We start from the raw sequence: 22980 nt of genomic DNA on the forward strand, positions 1-22980 counted from the left end.
AAATTTTAAATATCTGCTTTTAATAAGTTATGCTTCATATCTTTAGATATGGTCATTTCAAATGTTAGATTTTTGCGTCAAATTATGCTCGTGATAAATATTTTTTATTCTCCATAATATTACATAAATAGTGTTAACTGTCGATAATTGACAGAAAGACAATATATTAATTAGATTAAAACACAATATATTACGTACAATTCATATTCCCTAACATTATGTGAAAAACGTATTATATGTTTATGTTAAAAAGTCCATAATACGTTTGAAATCATACTTACTGAATATGAGTGTGCTCTAAACAAAATGACTCCTGGCGGATGTAAACCGCGCTGTTTGATCCGCGCGGAATCCGCCGTGTCTGAACCGAGGCTTAATATGAACGGCACTGTGTCAAAGTGTTTTACCAGACTCCTCTTAAAGTGGTTTCACACGAAGAATTCGCATATATTATGACATGGGTATAACGGATACTAAGTATAAAACTGTTGCCTGCTGTCCGAATACTACCAGGCAATGACATTATTAATGGACAACGCGCTCAATACAGTAGCTAGCAAGTAAATTCGTGCATATCGATATTCGCACGTGTATAAGTATACGTCACGCAATTTCCATTATGCGATATCAGTGATATCACGCATCGGGAATTTATAGCAATATCACCTTTATTGTAATGGCGTTATAACAGTGTTTCTAGTGTCAATGTTCATTTGAGCGAACCCGTTCGAAGCGAACCATTCGGCAGACCCGACAACAAGTATTGGGAATTTATAGCAATATCACCTTTATTGTAACGGCGTTAGAACAGATTATGCCATTCGGCAGACCCGACAAAAAAAGAGTGTCATTATTTTTTCCAGATGCTTCGTCCATATTAATGTCATTGCTACCACGCGGTTAAGATACGGATGCCGCACGAGTATCTACGTGTGGGAGACTAAATTATGTTAGAATGTGAACTGAGTATCCGTGATATTAGCGTCGGGTATGTGAATCCTTTGTGTGAAATCGGTCTTAAACGAGGATTCATTGTGAACTATTTGTAGAGAATATAATATTATTTTATCGAGTTCGTAGTGCCGCTTCTTCAATTTGTACAAATTTGTACAAACTCGACTATGGCGTTTCTCTTTGAAAAATACTTTGGCAAAGCATAACGTTGCTAAACCACGTTGCGGTTATTCAATAAACATTTTTAATATAACAATATATACCTACTATAAATACCATCGTACATTCATTTTGGGTTACTCTGTAAACAGATTCAGAGATAAAATGTACATTGTAATAATGACTTCAATTCAGAAATAATCGAGAATGTTTAATGACGATGCTCTTTTGAAATTTTGTTTCGATAAAAATCGAAACACATTAAAATAAACAGTGCAAAATGAAAGTTAATTAAATATGTTGTATTTTATTAATTGAGTATTTTAAATATCTATATGTACGTATCTAATTATTGACCAAAACAACTAGTAATACAATTAAAAATAATTACATTTAATTATAACATTTACATATTATTATTTAAAAAAATGTTGTTCATTGGGTATAAATATTTTATTTCCATCAAGCGACTATTTTCTATTGATAAAATATATATATATATATATAGATAAAAAATATTGAAATGTTCTCATTGTACTCGTATTATTGTCCAAACGTCAACCGCAAGACAGTAGAGTCATTATTGTGTAGGACGTCAAAAAAGAATCTATCATTTTTGACTGATACTCAATACTTTCTTTTGATGGCGATACTGATTTTTCGTTTTTTTTAGAAAAATAAATCCCTCGCAGACGAACATAATTCTATACCGATACTTGCGAGTATCGATACTCCGATAATTTTTGTTTCGATATGACCCTAGTCATGTGCACTGAACAAAAATATTCATAGACATTTAAAAAAAAATGAAATATTCTCATTATAAAGAAGTACTTAAATACTTTTTTAACTTTCGATTATTCCTTAAAAATGGGCACGTATTACAATGCGTCAAACCAAATTTAGAAAATAACATTTTGGTTATAAATAAACTGTCTTTATTTCTTCAAATTTCTATGATTACTTATTTTAAATTTGTGTAGAGATAACATTATTGATGATCAGGGGCGCGTCTGTATAGACCAGGTCTGGGAAAGCTACGGGTCGTGGGCCGCATACGGCCTGCCAAGTATTTCTGTAGGGCCCGCAAACTTTAATCGTATTTATGAAAAAGTTTACTTTTTTCTATGTTTCGACGTCTTTTTATTATTACCTACAACGTTTTTCTTAGCTCGTATTTTTATTTGTCCGGTACAAATCTTGCAATCGATTTTTAACTAACTTCCGGACTAGCTAGACATTTGAAACTTTTAGAATTTTTTTAATATTTTTAGCCATCTTTAAGTAAAATTGATTTCATTTTCAGTAAATTCTGTTTTGTATGAAAAGTTATTTCGGAAGAAATCCGTAAAAAGTAAAACTATTATTGGTTGCTAAGTTGGTCCTAGCAACTAAATTATTAATATTAATATATACGTGCGTTACTATGGAAATAAATATGACATTTCAGTATTATTTCTATCAAGTACAATTTTTTTTGATCGCTTAAGCTAGTCAAGTCATGTTTATATGATTCAATAGAAAATTTAAAAATGTTGTAAGTATATAAAAAGTTCTTTTTATCTTATAATTATTATGCATATCAAGCATCAGTTGCACCGCTGAGAAGAAATCTGAAAATTTTATAGCACTCTTAATTCGGACAAATTCGAACAACTTAAAAATTCTGCTTGAAAAATGTTGGTTATTTTTGGATCAACCTATATTTATGTGAACAAACATTTTCAATTATGGATATCAATAAAAACTCTTAATGACCAAGCATCACCGATGAACATTTACAAGCAGTTTTAAGAATCTCAACTACAAAATTAAAACCCGAATTGACATTCATTTTTAATAATAATACATAATGTATGTCTAAAATAGTATTTTACTTGCGGCCCGCCATTCATTTTATGCCTATTCCTAATGTGGCCCTTCATCCAAAAAGTTTTCCCAGACCTGGACTCTTGCAGGATACCAGGAGAAATCAAAGTAGGTCGACGAGCCTCGAAAGCATTTTTTTGTTATGCAATTTAACTAAAACAGTTAATACATCCTTATATTCATTCCAAATATGACATCAAAAAATGTCGAATGATATTAAGTATATAACAATTCACGATGCCTTGTCGTATTGTGTTCATTACCCTTTTATCGTCCTTCAAGCCGTTCAATATTCAATAATAGAATTCATTGAGTTTAATGATAACGTTTATTTTGATTTTTATGGACATAAATGTATTGTATATTACATCATCATATTCGATCCTAACATGAATATATATGGGTCACGTTGGAGTGAAGGTTGTATTATTTTTGTTTTTACGAGAAATGGATGTTAGCCACTTACTCAACCTATTGGATCCATACAAATTGAAAAACAGAATGTGAATTAACCAGACGACGCTCACGACATTGTAAGCTGATAAGTTACCGCTCGGGCATCGTCGGCTTATGTACAATTATTTAATTTTAATCTGAGCTTATAAAAAAAATCTCAGGTCGATCTCAGACTACCAATCCACCTCTGTTGATAAGTATATAAGTACGCAAAGTCCCATATGGGTTCCATTGCAGCATTTTTTTTCTATCGAGCCATGTGGGCGTGTTCCTAATGTTTAGCAAATGGACAAATACTTACAAGATAAAATACTTAAAACTTTCATAACTTGACGAGTTTGTAGATCGAGTAGAGAATTGGAGCGGACCATTTTTTGAGTTTCCCCCCTCCGGCTTCGCTCCGGATAAAAAGTTTTAATATGTATTAATGGGTAGATAGGCTATGAGTATGCAAATATTAAAAATAAAAAAAAATGTTTTAAAATAATCGTCATTTTCAATATTTGCCTCTTCTGTCAAAAAAAGTGAGGTTATTTATCATTCGGCAGTGTTGCGGTACCTATTTCGAATAGTTCCAGCATTGGAAAGTCTCAAATATAATATTTTCATTGGATTTTAGGACGAAAATTTAATAATAATAAAAAACATCCGGAGCTGTGGAGCACTACAAATTCTTAGTGCTCCAGCACCACTTCTGCTCCGGGTGAAACCCCATTGTTCCACTGCTCCTGCCCCGAGCTCCGATCCAACGCTCTGTATTTAAAAGCCGTAGTGTGGTCGTATAGTGCCAGTTGGGTACAAAAATATGTGACTGCGTAATATGTCCAGCCCTTATTATAATATAGTACATAATTCGCACAGATATTGTATGTCCAGTTTTTACTCTATTAATTATACCTACATTTATGGTGTACAAGTATTATACGGTCAAATATAGTTTTCAACAAGATTTATATGTAATCTATCTTTCAAATTCTAACTAGTAGGTACTCTCAAAATTTGTGCAAAAACTTATCGTTATAATTTATGGAATAATATTATTATGTACATGGTATTAAGCACAGACCTAATTTCTTAAGGTGGGTAATATGGAAAAACCTGTTCAGTCATAAACCTTATCTTACATGCAGATAATACACCATTATTTAAATAACATACTAGCTTAACGGTGTCAGATAAATGTTTGTGTATGAAAATAATACCTATCGTCGTGATTGTTCTCAAAATTTAGGTGAAGGTTGTGTATAAAATTGAAACTGATTTACATACAAAACAGTATGGGAAACCACGCATCTTTCTAAAGAAAAAGACAATGAAAGTAATTTGAAAGGTTTTGCATAATGCAGCTGGTGCCATATATTATTTATTTTGGTGGTATCAAAGTCGTCTGCATTATATTTTTATTTACTTTCTATATTATGTAAATGAGTCAAAAATACATTAACGTTAAAACCTCTGAGTGTATTATCGAAATTAGTTAGGTGTAGGTACATTTTTTCACAGCGTTACAGCTGACGTTACCATGGACCTTGGGCGACTTAAGTAGACTTCACCATTCATTTGTTAGACATTGTCTGTTAGTCATCAATCCACCAAAGTCATGGTTTTCGGTTTTTCATTTTACTTTTGATCATGACTGATACACATGTTATGGCTAAAAACTACGTTTACATCCAGCGAACCTACGTCTTTTGTAAACGCTCTAAAGATAAGAGCGAGTCCATGGTCCCCACAAGAGGGGTAGGGGCTGACAGGGTTCTAGCTTGAGGGCCCGGGATTATGGGGGCCCGGCGTGACGGTTCGACTAGCCAAGTGAGATAAACATACAAATCACAAATTTACACTAATAGTAAAAAAGAGCAGTGGTTGTGTAATGCAATTTTTGATTATTGTGTCAATACTCGACCACTTCATAATTCAAGTGGATGTAGGTATTCATAAACACAAATCATCGCTAAAATACACTGAATACTGAATACACTGAACACTGAATAAAATACCCTTAATTTAACTCGAACAACATTTGGAAAACGCTACTATAGAGTGTCACACTGCCTTTAACCTTAGTGATAGGTAGGGGCCCGCCAACGATCCTAGTCTGGGGCGCATTTCAGGATGTGGGGGCCATGAACGAGTCATTGAGTATTCTGTTAACGCTGTGAAGCAAGTCCTAGCATTATTTGTGAATGCGTTCGATAAGAAACTTTGTTACAGTCCTACAAACTTATCTAAAAAACGGTCGAAATGGAACTACACACTACCATAATGGACGCCATTCGAATGTCAGATTCTGTCCAGTTGCGAGTCTTGATTGGGTAGTTTTCGACTGTGACTCCCCCATCCATTCTTCAGATAAGTTTTTATGTCTGTATTTGCGACTCGAATGACCTAATCAGTAAGAACGAGTCGTGACATATAATTGACGCGAAGACTTATGCTCAAATTTAAGTGACTCGTTTCCCATGACTACCACTTACGTTATAATAAGGGTGCACATTGATTATCTTTTTGACATAATATGTTGCTAGTTTGTCCACTTAAATAATTATATATATTCTATATGTAAGGCTATGTAATAATGTTGAATGAGTCAATGCTCGCATGTCGTGTGCACTTAAAGTATCGTTGTATAAGTAAACATTCTCAGTAATATCGTACTTACGTCGATAATTTCGCAACACCTGATTCATTTGTCACCCACCTGAACGAGAAAGTTATGTCAATATTATTGCATGTCGTTTTATTACAATAATTGTTGCATAAAATCAGGTTTATAATATGAAGATGTGGAATTTGCGAGAATACCGCCCACACTTTGGACTTGATTTCTGAATGAAATTATTCAATACATTTGTGTTGTTGTATCGAGCTTCAGCGTGCAATACCACTTCACTAGTCGTTTACCGGGTTATGAAAATGATATATTAGGTTTTTTAATATTGATATTATTCAGTATTTGACGATATAAATAAAAAAATGACGGAGGAGAAAATATAAACGAACCAACAAGAAGCAAATCCGCTAAAGTTCTAAATCATCAAAAGTAGGTTTTCGAATATTTTACATAGGTAGGTACTAAGAATTTTGTATGGGTTTTTAATAAGCTTCGTTGCAAATGTCACAGCATCCCGGAGTACTGGTTCAAATGTCTACAAGTTGGAAGCAAAGCTAATAATATGATTTAATCAATTGATGATGATTTAATATTCACTGAAAGTGATATTGCAGTTAGCTAAAATAATACTGGGAAAGGTTGTTTGTCCATTTCTAAGAAATGAGACTTTATTCATTCAACCATTATATCATAATAATTTGAATCCAATACAAATAATGAATTTGCACAAAGTCTAGTTTTTAATAAAACATTTAATATTTTTGATTTAAAGCGAAGCATGTAGGCCTAAAAGCGGTGAAGTTTATATTGACAAACTTTTTACGAAGAATGGATGTTAGTCTTTCACCAAATGGGTCCTTATTTTGCATCAAACACACATTGCAAAACATATGAATTTGACTCAGCATCATGATGAATGTGGCCTAGACATTTTGTATTCTAAGAATTTGTCTTCTTTTTACACATAACAAAATAAATACATACTTAATATATTATTATATGAGAATTCGTGTCACAGTTATTTCATTGCTCTGACAGAAGAATTCGTTTAATTGTTTCATAATAAATGTTGTATTAAAATTTGTCTTAATCATTTTCAGTTTTGTTTACCGCCTAATCGAACGCCCTTGTAAAAATACCACATAAGCGTGAAGTTACATAATTTTGACGGAAAATATGACGTAGTTAGAGCGACGCCGAGCGAGAGAAAACGATACAATAGGCTTCACACAAGAGCAGTCGGAAATAATAATGGTACCAATAATAAAATTTAACAAACATAACATACTATCTTGATAATTTATGAATAACATGATGAATGTTATTTCGGCTAAATAACTTTTACCAAATTCACTGAAATGTTCATCAAATTGCATTCATTTCGGCTATCGGCTTTTGTATTTTAAATCAAGGTTCTATTTCAAATATTTTTTCTAGTATACTTATATTATACTCAAGTGTTTGCAAATGACGTATGGTCAATATAAAGAATTTTCCTTTTTCAAATCTTGTGAATTATTCGTTGAATGCAAGAAACAATTCATTAGGTTATTAGCAAGTGCAAGTACGTTATAACTAAAAAATATGGAATGATCCGGACGTCGGTTAGTAATTATTAGGGTACTAATAAAACCCCCTAAACTAAAATTTACACCCACGGTGGCCGCGCGGCTTAAGCGTTGGACTATCACGCCGTGGATCCCAGGTTCGAATCCTGGGTCTGGCAAGTACACATATTGTTTTTCAATTTGTGCCTGTCAGGGTATGGACCTAATAGGTTGAGCAAGTGGCTGACATTCATTTCTCGTAAAAAACAAAATCTGTTAATACAAACCTCCACTCTGTGGAGGCCCATATGATCATATTAGGACCGGACATGGTCAAAAAAAATAAATTAAAAAAAATAGAACATTGATTTTAAACACAAAAGCAGAAAGCTAAAATTAACACAATTTGATTCGTATTTCGAAATGTAAAAAATACTAGTTAATTTCATCGTAATTAGATAGAACGCCCGTGGCTTACTTAGTAATGTATATTGCGGGTTTTGTTAATTGAAAAGTAACGATTTTTGGCAGTGTTTATTCATTTAATCATACACTGCAATTCAATTTATAATTATAGAAAAACAACTACTCTTCCTGATAAATGAAATTATGTGAACACTATATCCATTAGTTTTCCATCCCTGAGCTCCAGAATGATTGATGTCCCAAGTGGTGGGAAGGGAGGGGTCCGCAACAACCGGTTCCAGCTTCTTCAGGTTTTTGCCGTTGCGAATATTTTTGTCATCAGTCTGTCTGAAGTGGTCGGCGGAAGAAAGTGGAGAGGAAAGAGGGATCAGAGGGAGAGGGGGCGAGAGATTGACAGAGCACACTGCCGGCGACTTTCTCATTTTGTTTATGTCCAATATAATAAAACATTACTCGAAATATCGGCGGCTATTGTAATTTGTAATACTTGCGTGATGGTATGTAGCGCACATCGTCATACTCATGTTATAAAGAAGGAAATAATTGTGTTTGTGCAGACTAGGCTTGTCTTCTAGATCTCCGTTGTTTCTCATTCACACAATCTGGATGTTATGGGGTCTGGGCTTAGTCATAAATGCCTCCATAATACAAAAGACATATACTAATTAATTGTATCCCTTATGAAATATTATTTCTACCCGATGAATACGTAATTGTAATAATACAGTAGACCAGTGGTTCTTAACCTTTTCGACGTCACGGTGCACTTTTGAGCAAAAGAAAAAAATGCGGATACAACTTTTATTACAAATTAAACAGATTTAATTAAACAGTCAAAGAAAAAAAAATATTAAACAAAAGATATCGTTACCTTACTACAGTGATGCCAACCGTACTATAATTATAGTACAATACTATAATTTTGATTTCGCGAAAAATGTAAAATACTATAATTTTACGCCAAATATACCAAAATACTATAATTTCAAAGAATTTAAGACGAAAAATGTTCCTTTACTATATATATTTCAGAAATACTATAATTTTTACGCCTTTGTACTATAATCGGCATAGAAAAATATGGCAACACTGCCTTACTATTAAAACCTTGTAAGTTTGTTTTAGAAGAATGTTGAGGGGAAGGAAAAAACGTAATAAAAACAATATTTTAAATACCTCTCTAATCGATGAATCTGATAACACTGGTTGTGAAATGCAAGGTTTTAATTCCATGTTTGAAACCACGAGTCTTAATAGTAAGGTGACGATATATGGAAAAACTGTAACTAAAATTACCCTTAACAAAATCGAATTTATTTGATGTGAAAATCAATTAATGTGATACCTGAGCTTGTCGGATTTTGCAGATTTCAGAAATATTAGGTCGAATTTTTAATGTAGCTACCATCAAATTCAAGTCTTTCTCGTTTTTAAGTAAAGTTTTTATATTAGTTATTGTTGAGAAACCGAGCTCATACAATTCAGTGCCCTCATGTAGATTGTAGATAGCTGGACAGGAATCCAAACTTCTCCATAGTTATTTCAGAAAACTTAATTTTTAGAGTACGATCTGTTAAGGTGACCAATTCTTCTTCTTTTTGGTACATTTTCATAATTTCGCGAAGGACTTTTTCGGTTTTCACTATTTCGCGGATTTTTCTGCTTTTATTATTTTTTCGCGGTGCACTTGAAACAAGCTAGCGGTGCACCGGTTAACTACTGCAGTAGACCCTCGATATAATGGACTAATGCGGGTGAGGGGTATCCGTTAAAGCCGAAAGTTCGTTGTATAAAATCACAAATAAAATCATATTTATTCGTCTTCGGGTGGTAGGTATATCCAGACACACCCGTTGTGGAGTGACGTTAATGTTCGATGTCGACGCGCTTGCTTTCGATAATCCTGTGGGATTAGGCGCTATTGACGGTAGTTTATCATATTTATATATTTAGGTTAGGTATCATAATTGTTACAAGTTAGCTGTCAAAATTGTCTATTTCGCTCTAAAAGTTAACACAACCAAGAGAGGGGCTGTTAAAACCTAGAACTTTTTGACAGTTGAGACGGTTAACTTAGTGTTACAATTAACCGCCTCAATACATAATTATGATAAACTACCGTCGATAGCCGCTGATAACCGCTTTGTGTATGGAATAGAATGACAGGTTTTAAAAAAGAATCAAATTTTTTTTAGCACTTTTGAATTTTTTTATAATTAACTCTCTAAAATTACAAAAATATGTGTAATATAGTTAAATTTCGTTATCTGACGAATAGTCAATATTGAGAACATTGTTTTCAAGCGGATATATTTGGATTTAAACATGTATAATATTAACAGGATATTTTTTAAAGATTTTCACATTTGACTAGATATTTTGTCCGTTATATCAGAAGTCTGTTATATCGAGGTTCTCCTGTATATTAAAATTCTTGTACATTGTGAAATACCAGCATGACATCTTACATACATACAGATTATTTTCTAAATTATAAACTAATCAATAATGTTTGTTGTGATATTGAAATCTTTTCTTTTTGATTATCGTTTTGATTATTTCGAATTTAGGTAGATGATGCTCAATAAATTATTAAGGTAGGGTCTATTAAGTTCATTCAGCGTAGTTTATTGTACTTTTTATGATGTTTTATATACTTTTCTTAATATCATGTTTAGTACGTATTTACCTATATTAGAATAATGTAATTTATTTTCAATTACTTTCAATTAATTTAATGTAATGTAATGTAGTATAAGGTAATTTTCATATAATGTTTGAAATGTTTTAGATTTACTTAATATGCATCAATAAATCTGAAATCAAATAATTACAAGATAAAAATAACTTTTTATATATAACGCTTTTTATTTTCTGTTGAATCATATAAACTTGACTTGACTAGCTTAAACGATCAAAAAATATGTACTTGATAGAAATAATACTGAAATGTCATATTGATTTCCATAGTAACGCATGTATATATTAATGATTTAGTTGCTAGGACCGCAGACCCCTAGCAATCAATAATGGTGTCGAAATAACTTTTCATACACAACAGAATTAACTGAAAATGAATTCAATTCTACTTATATATGGCTAAAAGTATTTAAAAAATGCATTGGTATCGTGTTTTGATATATTCTAAAAGTTTCAAATGTCTAGCTAGTCGGGAAGTTAGGTAAAATTGATTGCAAGATTTGTACCGGACAAAGAACCACCGGACAAATAAGAATACGAGCTAAGAAAAACGTTGTAAAATAAAATAGTAATATATTAACATTTATCGAGTACACACATTATAAAAAATAAAAAATAATAAAATTTCTAAAAATAGCATTGAATCAAATTACCTACTTCCAAATTCTTTGACATAGAGTGTAGGTACGGATATCCGCCGACAAATAAACACCTACTTAAATGTATAATATTATGTTATGAATGTATGTATATACATATTATATATGGTTAATAATTATTAAAAAGTGATTTATTGAATGATCTATCCACCATAAACTGATGATCAACACTAAATATAGATTCCCCATTGAATATAGAAAATATTAAATGTAAACATATATTAATAATTAGAGTATTTAAGCTTCTATTAAACATCTCCGTAATTAGAAAATAATTAATTGCAAGTTTATTACAACAAGTAAAGTACATGTTGCATTTCTCTACAAAGTAATGCAAACATAAGTGCCCGATTTAAATGTGCCGGATAAATTGCAATCCGGATAAACATCTTTAGGCTCGGTAAATTTCTTTAAACAAGACAATTCGAGTCATATTATATTAACATTGCAAATACCTAGTTACCCTGGCAGTATAGATAACGACAGAATAGACTAATTAAAATCGTTTTGTCAGTTTTGATTTTCTTAAAAATGCACAATAAATTTTTCTGTAGACGCCGAGCCTAAAGTTTGGTATCAAACGTCAAAATGACATTTGAAAAAGCATATTGCTATTTTAGAGACATTTTTTTAATATACTAGCAACACTAATACGTTGTCGGGTTCATCACACAAATATTATTAATTAGGAATTTATGCAATTTGAAAAAGTAATGTTCCAATCTTTTAGTGTGGCAATGAATTTAAAAATTAAGTGATTTGATTCATATAATCGACCTAAGAAGTTGAGCGAATGGTTAACAAGCATTCCTAGTTAAAAAGTTCTTATGGAGGCGAGTAATATTCACACCGGATTGTAGTTATTATAATTCATTATTATGTATATTTTTATTTTACAAACGACGTTGTTAGATCTAATATTATACATGCGCACATAGACAAACAGTGTTATCGTCTGAAAATATATATTTTTGTTTTTAATATTACCATGCGGCAAGAAATCGCGTCGCAGATAACACAAACGGACATTAATACGGAAACTAATACAGCCACTTGTGGGTCGATAGGCCGACACACGATAGGATCGACACTCATCAGTGTGCGACCCACCAGTGGTTAAATGAAGGTCGGATGTTCACTGAAATCAAAGTGACAACGCGGTAAATATGAAGGAATTTTTTATAAATGGATCCCCCATAATAATTTTATGAGGTGTGCATGTCTTGAAATAATAAAATACGCAATAACATTTTATTTTCATTAATTTTATATAACGATAATCCTCAATATTTGATCTTCTCATTGATTATATGAAAATATTAAATTTATAATATATTACAATATATAAAATAGAGGTGCCGGACGAAATCCCGAAGGCCGAAATCCCGAATGCTGAAATCCCGAAAGCCTAAATCCCGAAGCACGAAATCCCGAATGCCGGAATTCCGAAAAATAAAAAAAAACAGCAATGATTGCGCAATATTAACACTTATTTTGAATTGTGCAAATTTCACAAGAGAGACAAAAAACCATTCTTTGTAAAAAAATGGGGTTTTGTCTCTCCTGTACAAATTTGCGCAATCTTAACACTTATCTTGAATTGCGCAAATTTTACAGGAGAGACAAAAAACAATTTTTTGTGGAAAAATGGAAACTAAGATATTAATAATAATTGTATATAAATATATTTTTTTTTATTGTATTTTCTTTTATAAAAAGTAGTATTTTTTTGCTTTCGAGTTGGTAATTGTTGAGAATTATTACTGTTTGTATTTTTCGGTATTTCGGTTTTCGGGATTTAGGCTTTCAAGATTTCGGCCATTCGGGATTTCAGCATTCGGGATTTCGGCCTTCGGGATTCCGGGCTTCGAGATTTCGACCGAAACCCATATAATAGTAATATATAATATGTTAAATTCGAATTTAAAGTCCCTTCGTAATTAAGTACTCACTATAAATTTTGTATGATAATATATCATAAATACTATGATAGAAAATATGTTTATAAGTTTAGATTTTTGACGGGAAGGACACCGATAAAACCCGTATAACTTTTATGACGCGGTGAAATAAACAATTTTTGATGCGGTATGAGAATTTGTCATTGACCTACTTAAAATTTGTGGTAGTTTTTTTGGCAAACGGAATTTTGATAACACACAAACCACACAAGTCATAATAATATGCTAATTATTGTAAGCATTAAAAAATGCATGTAACACCGCAACATATATATACGAGCACGTATTATTCCATACGTAGACAATAATATATTATGTTCATTTTATTTATTATGTACTCAGTTTATTAAATAATGATTACAGTCGATGTGTTTATTGATGGTGGTATATATTTGCGAACTACCGTAGTTAAATTTTACATAAATAAAAAGAATTTCATTATAAATACATACTTTATATTTTCATTTTTTTTAAATGCAATATAAAATTTTCTTCGGTAAATTCGAGAGAATGATATTTTATATCTATTTAAAGACGTTTCGTCGATGTTTTTCTTTGATTTTTAATTGCATCTTACGGGTTATAAGTGTCACAAGATGGCGGTAGTAGCACTTAGTCAAAATTCCAATTGAAGGGTTCCGGATCGAAAATAATTAGGGATTCTCAGAACTCTGGAGTTCGATTCCGGTTCCATTTTAAGTTCTGAGTGTTTTCTGTATAGTGACACAAGGTCGTACTCAGTGACATTGTCTTTATATCTACAACATATAGAATGAATAATATATATATACGAGTATATTTAATTGATAGTATTTGGTAGTGTAGCCTTAAACGGAGATGGGCTGGACACATAGCTCAAAGAAGAGACAATCATTGGACAAAACTAGTCGTCCAATAGTATCCAAGAAGTACAAAAAGTCCGCAAGGTAGACCTAGAGGCCGCTGGATCGATGAAATGATAAAGTTCTGCGGAAGTACGTGACAATGCAATGCACAGAACCAAGAGAAGTGGAAGCACCTTAAAGAGACCTTCACCCAGCAGTGGATAGATTCAGCCAGATGATGATGATTTGGTAGTATTGCTAGTAATAAGTATAAGTATTTTCCAACAAACGGTATAAATAAGTGCGATGTTCATTGAATACTAGGAAAGGATAAGCCTATCCAAGGATGCTCGAAAAATATTTAATTACGAATTATAGGAATATTATGCGGGCATCTATAATTTAGGAACGGACTTCCATGATAAATAACATAAAAGAATGATTCAAATGACTTCAATGATTCATTTGTTTTTTTGAAACACTGCCCTAAGTAAACCATAGCTAAACGAGGCCGGAAGAGATGCACTTTTTAATTTCTGTATTGATGTAATAAAAAGAATAAAAATAATAAATGGTGACATATAATGATGATTCATGCCTTTCAGATCCAGTGACTGCAGTCATATAAGATAGGATAAGTATATGCTACAAATCGCAGTCCTCAGTTCCCAATGAATACGACAAAATATTCATCAGAATCACCACCGCCTTGCGCTACAAAGAATTTTCCAGGGTTTTTGCAAGGCGGTTTCATAGGCCCTGGCCGAATTAAAATTAGCAATACTCGATGCGGGTAGAAGAATAGTTTTCAATAAGGCATATTCTCTCAGCCGGCACAATTTCCATTTGATTAGCATCAAGTAGAGTAGTTTGCGAGCCAAAGTCCTTAAAAAAACCTCGATAGTAAATGCGAGGTATCAATCCATGAAGGCATCTAGAAAAAAAAACATTAGCTGAGATAAATACTGCTGATCCTTTCGTATAAATTCTGAAAATCTTACAAGATTTATGTAACTTATATTATGGTAGAATTACGATAGGAAGGATGCGGTCATGGCCTAATCGCACCGTGAGTGGAAAATAAGTAGCCGGCTTAAGATATTGGAGATATAAAAACCCAGAAAATTACCGCTTTTATTTCTTATATATTTCTATGTACCTATGGAACAAAGACACATTGGAATTAAGTAACAGGCATTTTTAGTCATGTGGGATCCGTGATCCACGGTTTCAGTGCGGGCGATCAACAAAATAGAAGTATACCAGTAGAATAGCTACATTTAGTCGGGTTTAACCGAGAAATTACTCAAATGTGGATAAAAAAACAGTTAGATAAAAATATGATTTGAATATTTTTTATTCACCCATTGAAACAACCTCGCAAAGATTACGACTGCAGTTACTCTGCCTGCGTCTCATTATTTATTGAGTTTTAATTACAAGTATTAATAAATTTTGGCTTGCAGTACGATTAGAAACAATTTTATCTTTTAATCGGAAGTAGGTAAGTGTATAGATTTGAAAAATCCAAAAATTTGTTCTAAATTATGTTTGTTCGTCTAATAGAGATGGCGTTTTGTATGGCAAACAATTCATTTGTGTTGCATTGCGTAAGGTTACCCAATTTTTGTTTATTGTTTAAGCCTCCATTGTGACAAATTGCGTTGCGAGATGATTTAGTCATGTTCTTTCTAGCGCATGCGTGTTGACAAAAGACTTAAAACACGGGGAAAACCGTTTAAAATTATTTGACAATAAATAAAAAAAAATATCTATGTGTAAATTTTATAGCATTGTCTTAGCTTCGCTGTTGGTCCTTTGTCATTCAATCAAAAAAAGATTTAAAGTAAATTATTATTTTGCGACATAAAAATAATTCAGATGTTGCGAATGAAAACAATTTTTGGTTCACGATAATTTGCAAAATTTAAAATACGTTTGCATTTTGATGATACGGCTTGACGGTAACGATGTCATACGGAGCTCATAATAACCGTGCAGCTGTTTATTCAATTTAGGGGTCACAAATTTGTAGCTGTTTGGTTATTAAGTTTACGTTTATGGGACGTGGAGTCAGATTTAATTAATTAATACACGTAACTGTTTTTGATCGATGTTTATTGATTAAATTATGTGACGCGACTAAATTACAATGTGATCTAAGCATTGCTATACTACTAGATGAGGAGTTCCCATACAAGTGTCATTTTAAAAATGTACCACGAAAGAAGATATTACGAATATCGTCTTATAATATTTCCTTGTAGGTATAATGCGTTAAGACCGTTAACATGGATTCCCGAATTTCACCCGTATTGCCTTGGCTGTAAAACCAAATTTGCGTTCTTGGAATAGTGACCCTAAGGGTGTATGCAACCCAAAGCTTGTAAGCTACCAAAAATTCAAGTCTGAGCGGACAGAGCAAGTCGTCATGCGCTGACTATTAGTTAGAGTAAGATGCAAGCTAGATCGGGCTTACTCATATTATTGCCAGATCGTTTTCGAGACAAATATTAGGTGAGCTTATATCGAGTGAAGTCCGTTGATATTAAAACAGAAAGTTTTAGCACTGGCCGAGTCACTGAAAATCAGGCGTCATTTTAAGAAGCATATTATTCATCCAGTAGTATATCAATGGATCTAAGTAACTCTTTTCTGAAGAGTGCTGTATTATCAATTGCGAGCGTTGGTTACAGTTTTTGTCGAAAGATGTTTGTGTAGAATACTGGGTGTGACTTTAAGAGTACCTTAAGAAAGCCAACAGCAGACTCTTGCCATATTAAATATAGAAAAGCGACATTGAATCTTGCTCGGAAATGTGCTAGATACTTTGTTTAAATCAAACATATTCCGGCATTCTAGAAACCCAAAAAATACCACCTACATTAAATGTAATGGCCCCGTCAAACCACACCCGCGTCGCACTACACTCGATCTTAATAAGGCGTATCACGATACCTACCCGACGTTTGGATGTGAAGCATTTTTTTTTTACAACTGGGAATGTCTCAGGAGGAGTTACCCAAGACTAAGGGCACCACGCACTCAAATGTGCTTTGACTGAATTTATATGACGAGCACGTAGAGACAAGATTATAATTGTTGTAAGTAATAAAAGCTAATACAAAACACGGTAGCCCTTGTGAAGAGACGCTTCAGGCGGCTGGAAATTGTAATAGACAGAGAGTGCGACACTCTATACACTTGTGGCACTACCTTAAAGGTTCCGTCGCCGTTATGTCGCCAACCCTTCTTCACCGTAGCACGTAGATTGCTTTTGTAGCACCACTGTGGGTCTCACATGGCGGAAGGCGCGAGACGTGGCAATGGACGGTGGGAAGTGACGCAATTTTGTGCTTGACATTTATGTCACAATGCCGAGGTGTCACAGAGTAAATTAAGTAAGTAAAATAATCATTATATTATGTAATTTATGATTTAAAAAAATAAGGAATTACCACGAGGAAAACGGATTCATAAAATACATCTAATTCTAATTCATGATTCATTAATTGGAGAAAGTTAAATCTATTTTTTTAGATCTGAGAATCAATTATTGAAATGTTATGTCTCATGACACGACTAATAATATAATTCGTCACCTTCTTGTGTCATAAAGCAATTATGTAACAGCAAATAAGTGATGCGCGTGTCATAGGAAGTTAAACAAATAGTGGGCAACTGTGTATGGCACTAATGCGGTATGACAAACAATCGAACATAATACTATCAAATAAGGATTACGCCTGACCTGAATTTAAAGTGCCGCGAATATGTCTGTTTTCTTAACCGGAACTTTGTATGAGACCAACACTAATCTGTCAACTTGGTACAAGCTTTAACCCTTAAATGCATGATTTTCTACTTTTAAATAAAAACAACAATATACTCATATACAACGGATAGGCGTAATTACGGGAACAACAATTAAAGAATATTTAATCCTTTTTTCTACATATATTTATCCAAAAACACTTAGTATTTTTTTATGTTGAAATTATTTTTAACAATTATTTCATCATAAATAAATAAATAATTCAACTTTCTTTTCAAATTAATTAATATATTATAATATGTTATAATACAAATTATCAATTTGAGACGTTCACAACATGGCATCTAGAAACAAAGAAATAATATTAAAACAGTATTAATTATAAAAGTTATTAAACAGTATAAAAGTGTAAATACAAACAAATATAATTTAGATACAAGGAAGTACACCGAATGAGCTAGGCCAATGATACTCAACCTTTTTTTTCTTTGGGCAAAATACATATATTTGTAAAGTAACTCGGGCCGCATCACTACTGGTGTGACGAAAAAAATCATGAAATCCCCCCTTTTTTACAAAACATTTTTGAGATTTAAAAAAATATGCGTGTTATTTAAATTAACCGTGTGCAATAGCAACACTCTTATACCAAATCTGATGTGGACCATAATGACAATCCTCTTCGAGTGTCACTATCTGTGCGTCAGAGTCGAAACGAATATCAATATAAATGAAATTCCTGATAATAAATGTGTTTCGGGCCGCACACAAAAGCTTAAAGGGCCGCATGTGGCCCGCGGGCCGCAGGTTGAGTATCGCTGAGCTAGGCAGACCCTATTTTAAGAATTTATAAAACAATGGCCACATATACTCATCCTCCCGCAGATGGAATATGTCAATGTCAGAAGTGATTTGATTCAACAGAGTTATTGCCCTCCGAATTGGTATTATCAATGTCAGGTTAGTTCTGCACCTTGGGAGAACGAAACTGATGCTCCTAATTTCTAAGATAGTTATCAAGGACAGACATGTCAATACTATCAAGAATGGCAGAGTTCTAATCAATTAATCCACCTTATAGAATCCAGTAATATTTTTTTTCCAGATGAAAATATTATATTTTTATCGTTTAAGTTTAAACTGAATTTGAATATAGCCGTTAAAAAATAATTGCCAAAATCCTGTCCATACATATTCATATATAATATCATCTCCAGCTTGCGTCGTTTGATTAAAAATTATATCAAAAAAACTTACAATGACATTTATCGGCAAATTTGAAATAATGATTCCTACTTTACCATTGGATATAAAATGTGTGGTAAAATGGATTTCTGTTTTGCTCAAAGAACTGTAAGTTTGTACTATACGTAGTACAGTGTGCATTTAAGGGAAGTGAATAAGCGAGAGGGATGAATTCATTTGAGAACATTTTTTTAAACGACAAAAGTATGATAAGAGCTTTGTGAAAACATTATTAAGTAACAATTATTCTCCTATCAAATTATGTCTATTGTAACTATTGTTTATTATAGATAAACTCTGATATGATTTGGTATTAGTGGATAGTATTGATTTATTAAAAACAACATTATATTATATTGATCATTTAAAAAAACGAAACATATAATATGTTTGACGTGTACCGGATACAAATATGTATTAGTATTATAATACAAATGTAGTGATAACTACCTACCTAAAAAAGAGTCATCATGAATAATTCCAAATAGATAAGCTTTGAAATAAACCAATACATTACTTGTTTGATTATTTACATAATAAATGACTTATGCGAAACGTCAAAACAGGTCGCTTAAGATGTGGGCTATATAATATAATCTCTTTAAAATACACCGAATAGGCAGCCATCACGGAGCCCAGGTATTATAATATACAGGTATATTATATTATATACAGGTTAAATAGAGTGGTTTGAATGGTTTCGCTGATTTTTTGAATTGCACATTTTTTAAATTGTTATTTTTATGGTTTTGTATTCCCTTTTGTAACGCAGTTTCATGGTGTACTGTCGTTAACACTTCGTATGTTAATACCTGGTATTAATTTAATCCGAAACTAGATAACTATAAATAAGATATACTTAGATAAAAAATCAATTAACTAGAGATACATGTATAATAATTATTTATCACATAATTTTGTTTATTTAAACCTACACAAAGAACCGATTCAATAAAAAACAAACTTATTTTAAAAGAATAAATACTTACTATTTCAAAGATATATATTTTTAAAGTTCAAGTCAAGTTAATGGATTAGTGTACGATTTGAAGAGTCTGCGTACACATACTGGTAAACACATTGGCGTAATAAATATATTGCTGTGTGGACTTATGGGGAAATGGAAAAATATAGGTCACTTGCAATTTTGTATGGAGCTTCTGCAGTAGCGTGGAATAATGAAATTAAGTCTCTTGTTTGCTTTTCATACATTTTAGCGCAATATTTTAATTCTTTGTGAAATACTTTTGATGCGAATATGGGTGATATTAACAATTATTTTATTTTATTCCTACACTATATCAATGACCCAGAAGATATTCGGAATATGATTAAGTACTCGTAGCTTGCAAATGAAAACCGGGAAATACGTTTAAAGATAAATATAATGGTAAACTGCTTTGCTGAATCAAAAGCGATCCTCATCAATGGCACTCAAATCGAGCGAGTTAAAAACTACGTCTATACTGGATAACAAAATATGTCAGACGCTTAAATAGTATCTTCAAAATGTCACCTCCCATTGTATCTTAAACGTAAATTATTCAATGTGTGCTACCAGTGACCACGTATGCATGTAAAACATGACACTAAAACTAAAAAAAATGGCGAGTTCTGCAACATGGTTTGGAAAGGTGCACGTTGGGCACGATGCAGAAAGACCACAAAATACACGAATAGATAAAGAGAGACAAGATTACGCGATATAATGCAAGTCGCCAAGCAAATGAAGCGGCGAGACATGTCGCTCGGGTATAGAGAAACACTAAAAAATACAGTTATATAGTGATACCCTTCATGGGTATAGTGCGTAAGAGAATGGGCTTGCTCCCGAGGGCTCCGGGTTTGACTCCTTGGGAGGTCACAATATATGTATGTGGTTTTATCAAAGCATGGGTGTTTATATCATCGTTTCGTTTCACTACTGTACTTCTGTTTCAAAATATTACTGTCATCCATGATACACTTAGTTAATGCGAATATATTGTAACCAGGGCACTAAGAAATAATAAGAACTGAAATACCTAACGGGTAGCAGGTAACTGATCTCGAGTAAAGAATAATCCGGGATATACTTAAACACGTGTCAAGAATATGGCATACGTCGAATACTGACAACTGCTCTCGGCTTATGCATTGACGCTAATTTAATATTGGTGTATTACACACACTATTGCACGTGCATAATGCGTGTTACATTTTTGTAGGACACTCCTCAACCATGTCCGATCCTAATAGGATCATATGGGCCTCCAGAGAGTAGAGGTTTGTATTAACAGATTTTTGTTTTTTTACGAGAAATGGATGTCAGCCACTTGCTCAACCTATTAGGTCCATACCCTGACACACACAAATTGAAAAACAATATGTGTACTTGCCAGACCCAGGACACATTCAAAACCCTGCATCAAAATGTAGCTTATATCGGAATTCTATTATTTATCTATTCTATGATTGTAACATAACTTGTTATGGCTAAGGTATGCGTCTAAACAGATTAAAAGCAATCAGAAATGATAATGATAAAATTACTGAAATTTAAATAAAATAAAAGTTGACGATCACTAACATAACAATATTTATGTGTACGAAAGATATGTTATAGTATACGTAAGTACAATTATTTATATTTTATAAGCGCGGGGTAGAACGGAAATGTTTAATCAACTTTACACGGTTTGATCTGAAATGAGATACGAACTCAACGCTTCGTCTCCTAATGTAATCTACAGACAGCCTTTTAACATGGAAAAGGAGTGTATCAGTTACAAATAGGTTTTAAATACAACAAACTATTGGTTCCTCCTTATCATCAATCAATAAAACGTCTTTTAATATACCGAAATCATATTATTCAGATGATCAGACTGCGCCAGTAGAAAAATGTTGACTATTATATTTTAGTGGGCGACTTCTTTTTTTTTTTTTTTTTACAGAATTCACTGTCTCGGCCGAGTACACTAGAGGTGAAGACTCATGTGGTAAGTACAAGAGAATCATGTTTATAGATAATACCCAGGGCTTTTTTTTGAAAAATAAAGGTGCCGGAACTCACTTATTGCCAAACTTCTCACTTACTAAAGAAAATTATGTTCAAATATCATTTAAAGTAATTTTTCTTATGCCACGAAGCGCACGTAAAAATTAAACAAACTAACATTAATATAAATAAACAACTAAAGTTGTAAAAACATCATATATTTGAATAAAAGTACGAGTATATAGTGATTTCCATGGCTCCCACATAACGGTCTGAAACGGTCCCTCAGTCCAGGATCTTTGGCAGATCCCCTACCTATCACATAGGTTAAAGGCAGTGTGACGCTATATATCTCACTTATCTAGTCGATCCCCCGGGCTAGAGCCCTGTCAGCCCCCCCTTTGTGGTGGCAATGGTGATTTCCAAAGTTCAGTCCAATTCTCGTCTGGTAAATTGTCTCGATTCCTCTTATTAGTGTTAGAGTCTATAGCCGAATGTCTTCCACTGAGTAACCACCGATCAACGTATTTTGATAGGATCGAAAAGTGTCAAAGGTGGTCCGACGAGTTTGGTGAACAAAAGTACCGAAACTGTTTTGGTCTTCAACGAAGCTCTTACTGGGGTATTGACTAGATTCGTTTGTGAAAATTCGCGTTCACATTCACTTGAAGAAATGGCAATGGAATTCAATGCATATAGCAAATATCAAACGAATTTTCAGGATATGTTTTTTCGGTACAGTTCGCTTATGAGGAATACAGCGGAAAACATATTTTGAAAATACCCGATATACTGGATTATTTGTTAGTTT

Source organism: Rhyacophila brunnea, unplaced genomic scaffold, assembly GCF_057557595.1.
Source record: "Rhyacophila brunnea isolate RB1 unplaced genomic scaffold, BYU_Rbru_1.0 scaffold_14, whole genome shotgun sequence".
Lineage (NCBI taxonomy): Eukaryota > Metazoa > Arthropoda > Insecta > Trichoptera > Rhyacophilidae > Rhyacophila > Rhyacophila brunnea.